The sequence below is a fragment of the Montipora foliosa genome, chromosome 5, assembly GCF_036669935.1.
Source record: "Montipora foliosa isolate CH-2021 chromosome 5, ASM3666993v2, whole genome shotgun sequence".
Lineage (NCBI taxonomy): Eukaryota > Metazoa > Cnidaria > Anthozoa > Scleractinia > Acroporidae > Montipora > Montipora foliosa.
The window spans coordinates 2,907-15,000 of record NC_090873.1 but is presented as its reverse complement, the minus strand read 5'-3'; positions in this window follow the sequence as shown (position 1 = coordinate 15,000).

Below are 12,094 nucleotides of genomic sequence, written 5' to 3'. Positions count from 1 at the left end.
ATATGTTCGCAGCCGCCTATCCATGGCCGGTTGATGCAAGGGACCGAAGTCCAGTTTGCGCTGAGCTGTGATCAACATGGGGCATTTGTTGATGAAGGCTCGGGCGGTTTGATATTTTACATCGTGGGCTGTGTATCCTCCTTGCGTGAGAACCTTCCAGTCGGCTATATCCAAGCAACTCTCGTCTGCTTCATCGATAAAGATCACCTCGGTAAACGGAGTGATCATAGCCTTGTTGAAGGCGCGCTGTTTGGTGACGGTTGCGATGTTTCCGTGGTGGATGAAGAACAGGCTCGTCTTTCCACTGTTGGCGTCGCCTACCAAGCAAGGTACTTTGTCCTTGTGTCGCTTCTTCCTGTAGTCTAATGGTTTCACGAAATCTTCACAGAAAATGGCAATCTCGGGCGTAGGCAAGCCGTTCTCCGGAATCTCTCGGAAATACTTCGGGTTGGCAGCCTTCAGGGGATCGTATGGGCAAAAAGCTCTGGGCGACACCTTGCCTATTTGTCCTTCATCAATGGCGTGTTCAACGAAAGCACGTTTCTCCAGAGACCAACAGAAACTGCCTTTGACTTCAATCAGGTCATAGTCGATCACCAGCGGCTGAAAAAGTTCACAGGATGGGTCTGATAGCAGGTCGATAACTTTTCTCATGTGTCGGACGAGTCTGGATTTGAATTGTTCCTTCGTTGCCAAAGTGTTGATGAAAGATCTTGCTTCGCATTTGAAGGAATAGGTGTACTTCGACCTTGGGTCCCTTTTATAGACTTTGCCTCGGTAACTCGCGTAGTCTAGCCTCTTTATGGCAATTGTGACGTCGTTTATCAGGATTGTGAGCTTGTCCGAAAGTCGCGTTTCTTCAGACTCAAAAGTCAAAGATGCTGCATCAGGGACATGAAACCCAAACTTGTCAATCTGTAATTTCACCTCAATCATCTTGTCTAGTGCTTTACTCAAAGTCAGCTGAAACCTTGGATTGACTAAAGTGACGCGCACGACGTTCTCTACTCCACCACTTTCTAACTCTTGGGTGGACGGGGGGGATGGACCAAGAAAATTGCGGAATTCTTTTATGTAGCTGTACTGATAGCTGGCCGCGACGAGTTCTTGCATAAATGGATTCTTGTGGTCTTTGAGGACTTTATACAGCTCGTTAATGGCCGGGCATTCTCTTCCATCTTGAAACTGGACCTATAACATTGAAAGTTAGGAAAGTAGACTTCCGTAAAAGAGCTATTTATCATTATAGGTACACCCTAAAAATCCTTGGCAGTCACATTTGACAATAAGTCCTTTTTTGAAGACCACTCATACCCCATTTTCTTTTTCTTTTAGTGTTGTTGTTTTTCTTCATAGAGGTATACGTAGAACTGAAGTCTGAGACGATTAAAGAAAGCTTGTGAATGCGGAGTTCGCACTGTTACTGCACATGGGCTTCAATCTTTCCAGCAAAAATATTGCAGAACACGTTTTTTGTGAATCAGCAAAACTCAGAACAGTAAACTTTAATCTGGTTGGAGATAGCTTGCGTGATAACTCAATATTGCAACCGTGAAACCACTTACATATAGAAGGAATGATCAAGCTCTCATCTTGCTTTTCAATTGTACCAAGAAAATTGCTCGGTCTTCTGACTTTTTGTAATTTTGCTCTCATTTCCCATTTATTCAAAATGTCTTACGATTTGCTGTGAGCCTCCAACTCAAGTAATAAATTGATTGATCGATTGATTGTCGGAGTGCACAAAATTCCTTGGACCAAAACTCGAGACGGTAAGACAAATTTCAGGTAAAACAACGTCTGCTGTCAAATTGCAAACCATGCCTGCCTAACAGAGCTCCTAAAGGATAATTATATTTTGTAATACCTGACTTGCTTTGACACTAATTCCACATTCCAGTAATGCTCTATGAACGACTAGTGGGTTTGCAGGGGCACCGTTCGGCGTTGTCAATGCTAACCAATAGGACATCGCTGGCCAAAGCGATTTGTTAACAAGCGTTGGAGAGCCGTCAAGGTATTGTTCAGATTGTGTACTGGGCACAGAATCATATTCTTCGTTCTCGTCGTCGCTGTCACAATTTTCGTCTTCTTTTATATTACCCTTCCTTTCTTGTGTGCCGATAGCACTGAAAAAGAAAGTTGCATTGGGTATACCTGAAAGAAGAAAATACAGGTTTCAAAGACCGGAAAGATAAACACTTCGAGAAAAATATGAACACAAACCAACCTGAAATAGGTTCGTCGCACGAATCCCTCTTACTGCAAATACACCTTCAGGATTTTGAGAGGTCTTTTTCTTTCACGTTCCACACACACTTTGCACTTATAACACTACATTGTCCAGACACGACGGGACTTATGTAGCCCAAAACCGCTCCTCGTATTGCCTCGCTGTTCAACTGTTTGCTTGGTTGTTTTGCTCGGTGCATCCTTGATGATCACGAGACGAATAAAATGAGAGCCAAAGTTGCCCTTTAAATAGTCGTCAGCACTTGTGGGATCGACAAGCATAAATCTGATGAAATAAAAGATATTTAAACCCCCTGAAGAATTGCCCTTTGTCAATTTTTGCTTCACACCAAAAGGTCTGTCTCTGAGAATCGATTGCCTAATTAGAGGCACTGTTTCAAATACAATGTGATGCACACTATCGGGAGAAATTTTCATGTTCATGTTATATGCCGGCGCTCAGAGTTTCATCCCTTTCGGGGTTCTCTTTCACATGCTCGTAACAGCCTGCACCCGTGGGTAAATGCTCACTACTGCCGGTGTTGATTAGAATTGAGATGCCCATGCAGTGTGATAGCTATTTGAAATACAATGTGACATTTTCATGACACTTCCGGCTGAATCCAAACGACCGTTTAATGGTATTCATTCAAACCAAAAACAATTGGTTCCATTCCCAGTTGGGTAAAAAAATTAAACAGTGATTAGCCGGTTTGCCACGAAATGAATACAATGAATACAACTAACAAGGGGTCAAGTGATTAACAACCAACAGGCTCATTATTATAACGCACACACGCCAATGTGACACATTGCCGTGGAGGTAGTGGAATTTGCATTTTTCTCCTGAACGGGCCAAGTCTATATGTGTTTTGCCATATAAGAGACGAAAAGATAAGAAAAATAGTCAAATATTCATGTCCCCGTCAAATCCGTGAAAGTTCACGCATAAGTTTGTACTGCGGATTGATGCATTGCATCCCGAAAATCAGTGCCACTGCAAGTGTCCACCCTTGAATCAATCCTAAACTGGAAGACGGAAAAGACGGATTTCACGAGGATATGAATATTTAAACATTCTGCTTGTCTTTACTGCTGTAAGTACTATCACTATTGTTATAATACATATTATATATTATACTTACAGTTGTAAGGAGAAGTAAAAAGAATAAAATATTCATATCCCCGTCAAATCCGTGAAATCCGTCTTTTTCCTTCTCAAATAAGTATGCACTTTGCATGATGTATTACATCCCGAAAATCAGTGACACTGCAAGTGTCCGCCCTTGAATTATTCCTAAACTGGAAGTCGGAAAAGACGGATTTCACGAGGATATGAATATTTAAACAGTCTACTTCTCTTTACTACTGTAAGTACTATCACTTTTTTTATAATACATACTATATATTATACTTACAGTTGTAAGGAGAAGTAAAAAGAATTAAATATTCATATCCCCGTCAAATCCGTGAAATCCGTCTTTTTCCTTCTCAAATAAGTATGCACTTTGCATGATGTATTACATCCCGAAAATCAGTGACACTGCAAGTGTCCCCCCTTGAATCAATCTTAAACTGGAAGACGGAAAAGACGGATTTCACGGGGATATGAATATTTAAAGTCTACTTCTCTTTACTACTGTAAGTACTATCACTATTTTTATAATACATACTATATATTATACTTACAGTTGTAAGGAGAAGTAAAAAAGAATTAAATATTCATATCCCCGTCAAATCCGTGAAATCCGTAGTAATCCGTCTTTTTCCTTCTCAAATAAGTATGCACTTTGCATGATGTATTACATCCCGAAAATCAGTGACACTGCAAGTGTCCGCCCTTGAATCAATTCTAAACTGGAAGACGGAAAAGACGGAATTCACGGGGATATGAATATTTAAACAGTCTACTTCTGTTTACTACTGAAAGTATTATCAATATCTTTACAAAACATATTATTATTATTATTATTATTATTATTATTATTATTATTATTATTATTATCAGTTATGTTCTGTTTAAACTTTCCTTTGAATAGTCCAGTACTTTTCCGTTTGATGGTTATTGTTATTCTTGTTACCATTCTCCGGATATTGACCGGATATTGATAGTTTCATCCACTTCTTTTCAGTTTAATAGTCCAGTACTTTTCAGTTTGATAGTTATTGATATTCTTGTCACCATTCTCTCTCAAGCTCTAACCGAAGAGGAACCAAGAAATAAGGGAAACGATCTACTTAACTGACTCTCTCTTTCTCTTTATATATACAGCTATTTTGAGAAAGGTTGATTTTAAGTGCACTGTTTTTCAAAGAAATTTAAAAGAATCGTACGGGAGGCCACTGATATATGTTTGCGAGTGCTGAAGGAAAGTAACAAAAGTAGGTTCGACAGCTACAGTCGATAGCAACAGTGTATTGATCATATCCCATATTACCTTTCGGGATTGTCGTGTGCACTTTATTCTTGACAAACTCTCTCGAAATAGCTGTATATGTAACTAACTGCAGACAGTACTTTTTTTTCGTAAAAGGAATTTATTCACAAATAAAAACCTATATACATCGAAGTGGCACTTAATAAACAAATCCTAAACACGCTCAGTAAACTAATTAAGATAACAAACAATTACTAATTACAATCCTAATTAACTCGGAACTCTATCTGGACGCGTTGGTTTGCGGGCGGGCGGGCCTTCAGAGTCTGAAATTCTTGCAGGAGCACGCTTAACAGGCTTCTTTACATCTCTACTGGAAAACTTGCGCTGGACACGGAGGACATAGTTAGTCATATAAGAACGATAATCCGGAGACAAACGGTGCTCGTCTATCAAACGAGAAACAAAATCAGCAACATCCTTACTGGACATTCGAGTGACAGCATCGCGGGAAAGTTCTCCTAAAGCGGAAAGAAGAACAGAATCAGTTTTATCACGAAATAACGTAGAAGCAGCAGATGAAACAGGAGCGGAGGATTTAGGCAGCTTAGACGCATCAGGTACAGGAACACTGGGAACAGGAGGAACATCAGGCAAATTAGGAACAGGAGGAACATCAAGCGCAGGGATACTAGGAGCAGGAGGAACATCAGGCGCAGGAGCACTAAGAGCAGGAGGGATGTCAGGCACAGAAACACTGGGAGCAGGAGGAACATCAGACGCAGAAAACGGAGCAGGAGGAACATCCGGTACAGGAACATGAGCATCAGGAGGAGGGGAAGGAGGGGGAGCTGCCGAGGCAACGATCTCATGATCCCCAGACATCATCTCATCATCATCCTCCATAGAGGACCCAGTAGAGGCATCAGAAGGAGGGACGTAGTCAGCATCATCGTCATCATCAGCAAGAGGTACAGTAGAAGACAAAACTTCGGTCCCCGGGTGGATGGCACCCCAAGGCTGCCTGCATTCTCTAGCCATGTGACCGGGCCGACGACAGCGCCGGCACAGACCAGAGAGCGGGCAGGAAGGACCACGATGACCGACTTCACGACAAATCGTACAATGGACAGGTTGACCAGGATACCAAGCGCGACAACTAAAATCACCGATCGTTACGAAATAAGGGATGTCAAGATCCACGGCTAGCTCAACCACACGATTACCATTGTAGATTGCAGGGAAATTGGCAAACGTACTACGGCTGACGGACAGAACGTCTCTATAAGACTCAAAAAAGGGTTTAACGTCATCATCAGGAACCTCGAACGGTAGATCGCGAACATATACAGAACGAAACCTCAGATCTGCGCAAACAACACGGACGTGGGCATCATCGAAAACAAGACCGGACGAGATCAAATCATCACAAGAGGCCTGATCCTTGAAAGTCAGACGAACACGGCCGCCCCGCAAAAACTGCACACTTGTAACCTTTTCAGCATCTACTGCTTCCAACAGACGGGGTAACACCTCCGACGAACCACAATTGGCATGAACTGAATCTGGGAAGTGTAGCACAACACTGTTTGGACAGCGAAGGAACGACATGGCAAACACAATTTAGGGTTGGGTCCACGCCGTTCCCTCCCGGCAGGTACTTAGGACAGGACCCAAAAAATAAACAAAAAAGCCAATTAATCACAATCACACAGCTGTTTCGGCCTTCTGGGCCTCATCAGTGCAGTGCTGATGTCTGGGATGGAGGTTAAGCCTATAAAGCCTCCCCAAATGTCCCACACATGTGGTACATCTAAGCTATGCCAGAGTGCTCGAACTAGCGACCTAGTGAGCATGCGCAATTGCTAGCGGCAATGACTCATCCCAGTAGAGTGCTCAATTTGGACATGAAAGCAAAAGCTTTGTAATGCCAAAGAGCTATATATATATATATATGCCAAAGAGATAGCTCTTTATATATATAGCTCTTTATATCTATATATATATATATATATATATATGTGTGTGTATGAAGAAGGCTGGAAATCCAACGATGTAGTCACTAGCCAGTAGCAGTGAACTACTACTGACTGATCCTTTTTGAATGAAAAACGTAATGTGCCGTGAGTGGGAATCGAACCCGCGTCCCCCTGGTTACTAGTCGGGTGTGCTAACCACTGCACCATCACGACAACCCTGCTGGCAACAGAGCAATCAGTGAAGATACTGGTTAGCCACGGGGTTCCCCGGCAATTATATATATATATATATATATATATATATATATATATATGCGCATGCTCACTAGCTCGCTAGTTTGAGCACTCTGGCATGGCTTAGATGTACCACATGTGTGGGACATTTGGGGTGGCTTTATAAGCTTAACCTCCATCCCAGACATCAGCACTGCACTGATGAGGCCCAGAAGCCCATCATAGCACGTTTGTGGTAGACTAATTGGCTTTTATCTTTTTTTGTTGGACCCTGTCCTAAGTACCTGCCGGGAGGGAACGGCGTGGGTCCTACCCTAAATTGTTTTTTCGGTATGTCTCAGCCTACGCCTGTATCCCGTCTGTGGTCTGATATTGTGGAGAATACGCCTGTGCCTCCCTCTGTTTCTGGAGCTGGCCAATCTGATTCGCCATCCCACATGGATACCAGTCCTGGTGGCTCTTGTGCTGATAGAGTGACTCTTGGTGCTGTTGATTCTCGTCCAAAAGTTTCCAGTGTAGCTCCGCGTCGCAGGTCTTATCTGTCTTCTTTTGAAAGAGAGCATTTTGATGTTTTGAATGTGATGCCTGATCGTCCTGCTTCTGCATACTTCACACTCCCTGACAGCGCAGTTACGACCAAGCAAATCTTTGATAGCTTGGTAAGAGATGGTTTTCCTCCGACGTCAGTCCGTTGCCTTCAGAGATCCCAGAATGGGTCAGTAGTCCTCACCTTTACGAAAGAGGAGATCCGAAACAAATTTCTGCAGCAGTCGTCTTTCTTTGTTGGAAACCAGCCTCATGCAGCTCATCTTGCAGGCAGAGCCTTGTCTTATGTTGTTGTGTACGACGCTCCTTTTGAGTTACCTGACTCGGCTTTGACCTTCCGTCTGTCGAAGTATGGCACTGTTTACTCCCAGCGTCGCTCCTCCGTCCAGGGCTTCCCCAGGTCCAGAATGGTATCCGTACTCTTCGCATGTGTATCGATGACCCCATCCCGTCGTACCTTCGTTTTGGTAAGTACCTTCTCCGTGTACAGTACGAAGGCCAAGTGAAGACCTGTAGAAGATGCAACGAGCCAGGTCATTTGGCCCAAGAGTGTCGTCAGATGCTCTGCTTTAACTGTGAAGTAATTGGCCATCATGCCCGTGATTGTCCTGCTGGGGTTCGATGCTGTATTTGTAAAGAACCTGGCCACATGGCCATTGACTGCCGCCACTCTTGGTATCGCCGCCCGCTTTCGCATCGTGATGCCGTTGATGCTGAGCCCCCGAGCCAGCCTGCTGCTGACCCTCCTCCCGTGGATGTCCCCCCCACTACTCTAGATGCTGAGAATGCTGATTCAGGTGACGTGGATCTTGATAGCCCCCCAGGAGAGAATGCAGAGGAAGATTCGGCAAGGTCTGAGGACGATTCCCTGGAAGCTGAATTTGACCAGCCCTTGGCCTCGGCCATTTCTTCTGAGCCTGCGCCTGACCTTTTAACTTCTCAAGGCCTCATCAACGATTCCCCTGATATTCAAGTTCCCGGAGTGCAAGAATTTCCCGTTTCTTCCCTGACCGATACGAGTGTTGAGAGTGACGAGTCTGAGCCTGAGAGTATTGCCACATCTGAACTGATGGATTCCGACGCTGTGCCTGATAATATGTCTCCTGTGTCTGAGCGGCCCTCTCGCCGAAGGAAGAGATCTCGACATGGCTCCTCCCGACGCGCTGCTTTGGGCAAGTCGTCTCGTCTGTCTGTAGTAAGTGAGGATGCGCCCACTTAGTTTAACCTTCTTAAAGTGCGCTACGATTAATGTTAGGGGTTTAAGTCAACGTAGGTTTTCGCTGGTCTCTGATTTCTTTCGTGCTTCACGCTTAGACTTTTGTTTCATTCAAGAAACTATGATTTCGAATGACGCTGTTCTGCGCTCCTTCTCCTCTTCGTGGCCGGGCCCCAGCTTCTGGGCCCCTGCTGTCGGGAGGAGAGGGGGGGTAGCTATCTTATGTTCTGATGTTTTTCGTAATAATGTTTCTGTTTGGCAGAAGGATCAAAGTGGGCGCATTCTCAGCTTACTTGTTAATTTTGACGATTTCAATCTTAATCTAGTTAACCTTTATGTGCCGACGATTCCGGCTGAGAGAAAGATTTTCTTTCAGTCGGTCCCGTCCTTTTTTCTTCCAAACTCCCGATTCCTGATCGGGGGGATATGAATTGTTTTGACTCGGCGCTTGACAAATTGGGTAGGTCGGTTTCCCTCGACTCCGGCTTCTCGGACCTAAAATCTCGCTGTAACCTCCGTGACGCTTGGCGTCTTTTGCATCCCCGAGACAGGCAGTTCACCTGGTTCAGCCCAGACCATTCAATTGCCAGCAGATTGGATACCTTTTTGGTCCCTCGGCTTCAGTGTAATCAAGTCACTAGGTGCGATATTCTCCCATGCGTTTTCTCAGATCATGACTTTGTTATTTTAGACTATGATATTGCGGCTCTTCCCCTGCGAGGCCCGGGAGTTTGGAAGTTTAACAATTCTCTCCTCGATGACGAATCCTTTTGTTTAGAGATTTCGGATTTAATTGAGCAGTTTCTGGCCTTTCGGCATTGCTTTGCTTCTCAGCGCGATTTTTGGGAGTGTTTAAAGTCTGACATTAAGCTCACTACGATCGCCTTTTCTCGTCGTAAACACCGTTTACTCTCGTCCCAGAAGGTTTTTCTAACCAATCGCTTAATTGCCCTGAAGAATCGTTTGGCTTCGGGCGATGTTTCTGCTAGTCCTGAAATTCTGACTTCAGAGGCTGCTCTGCGGTCGATTTTAGATTCCGAGCTCGAGGGTTCTAAGATTCGCAGCAGGGTTAAGTGGGCAGAGGAGGGGGAGTCTCCCTCTGGTTTCTTTCTCGGTCTTGAAAATGAGAGACACGAGAAAGGTTCCGTCTCCTCTGTCTTTGATTCTGAGGGGCAAGAGGTTTTTTCCCTCCCTGACATGATTCAAGCTCACGAGCGTTTTTATTCTTCCCTATTTTCTGAAGAGCCAATTGACCCTGTAGCCCAATCCCATTTGTTTGAGCACGTTACCCGTCGGTTATCGGAAGCTGAGCGCGAATCATGCGAGGGTCTTCTTTCTTTGAACGAGGCGTCCGAGGCCCTTCGCCTCTCTAATAGGAACAAAACGCCCGGTTCTGATGGCTTAACTGTTGAGTTTTATTCTGCGTTCTAGTCCCTCTTGGGGCCCCTTTTAGTTGATATGTTTAATGAGTCTCTCGCCCATCGTGAGCTGTGTGACTCTATGAAATCGAGTGTTACGCGTCTTGTTCATAAGAAAGATGATCGTAGAAATCTAAAAAACTGGCGTCCCATTTCGTTACTGAATGTGGATTATAAGATTTGTTCAAAAGCCCTTTCCCTCCGTTTGAAAAAAGTGTTGGGGTCTATTGTAGACCCTGATCAGACGTGTTCTGTTCCAGGTAGATCTATTTCTTCTAATTTGGCTCTTCTTCGCGATACACTAGATTTTATTGAGAGAACCGGCGAGACAGGTATTCTCGTCTCTTTAGACCAGGAGAAAGCCTTCGATCGCGTTAATCGGTCCTTTCTGATGAATCTTTTAGAACATTTCGGTTTTGGGCCCTCCTTCTGTAGCTGGATTTTCACTTTGTATAACGGCGCTTATATGCGTATCCTAGTTAACGATTTCCTTTCCAAACCTGTTCCTTTGCTGCGGGGTTCAGGCAGGGCGACGCTCTGTCCCCTATGCTTTATGTTCTCTGCGTTGAAGTTTTAGCCTGCCGTATTATGGACTCTCCCGCGATCGAAGGCTTTCTCTTGCCGGGGGCTGGTGGTGTCCAGTTTAAAGTCGGCCAGTATGCTGACGATACTACGGCCTTTGTCAAAAACGATTCTTCCCTTTTCTCACTTTTTGATGCGATTGCGTTTTACGAGCGTGGCTCTGGTGCGAAGCTTAATTTGTCCAAGACTGAGGCCATGTGGCTTGGCGCCTGGAAAGACAGCCTTGACGAGCCACTTGGTCTCACTTGGGTTAGGAAAATGAAGATTTTAGGCGTATTCTTCGGTACTGTTGACGTTGAGAGCAATAATTGGTAACCGCGTTTGCCCAAACTTGACAAAACTCTTTCTAGATGGAAGTCGCGATCCTTGTCCTTTATTGGGAAGGTCCTTATTTTAAACATACTAGCGTTAAATAAGTTGCTCTATGTGTCGCGCGTTTTAGTACCCCTTAAATGGGTTTATAGTAAACTTAATAGTCTGATATGGCCCTTTTTGTGGCGCGCTCGATTAGAGACTGTAGCTCGTAAATTGCTTATTTGTTCTGTTGATAGTGGAGGTTTGGGTTTAAAGGATTTTTCTTGCCAGGGCCGCGCCTTGCGGCTTGCGGCTTTAGTTACTTCCGTGTCCGATTCTAGTTCTAAGGGCTTTTACCTTGCTAAGTATTTTTGTGGCTCTGTGTTAGGTCCTTTGCGGCCGGAGTGGGCCGGGCTGCGCGATAACCTAACTCCAAGCGCTGCCCGCCCCACTGCCTTTTATGCGAGTGTCCTTTCTTTCTTTCAGGCTACTGATTTACCTCCTGGGTTTACTTACACGTCTCGCGCCTTTTACAAGGTTTTGCTAGCGAATTTCTGCACCATCCCGATTTTCCCTGCCCTCTGGTCAGGCTTCGTCCCCTCTCGGTTTTCTCTTTCTCGGCATTGGGGTCTGATCCGTGATTCATTTACTGAGAACTACAAAAATGATCTTGCATGGTTGATTACCCTCCGTGCCGTTAAGGTGCGACATTCTCTTCACACCTGGGGCTATATTCGCTCGCCTCGCTGTGCTTTATGCGCCCGTCTAGAGACCATTGATCACTGTTTCTTGGCTTGTCGTAGGGTTAAATTGGTCTGGTCTCGTTTTGTCCCTATGTTATCTGCGCTTTTGTCAGCCCCCTTCGTTCCCAATTGCCCCTTCGTGTTTTTTTACCAATTCCCGGTGCCTGAAAGGAAGTGCCTGCGTCTGCTTTTGTACATCATCAAGTCGATTCTGTGCGGTATTTGGAAATTTCGTAATAAGGCTACCTTTCACAATGGTGGAGAGGACTCTAGAGCTATCGCTAAGTTTATTATTGCTGATGTTAAACGTAGGATCCAAGTTGACTTTCATCGCTTTCCTCAGGCTAAGTTTAATTCTATCTGGGTTCATCCAGCTGTATGTAAAGTCTGTGCTGATAAGCTTGTATTTTTCTTTTAGCTGTAGCCTCTTCTCTTGAGTAATTTTGTAAATATTGTTTTTATTTGGTATTTG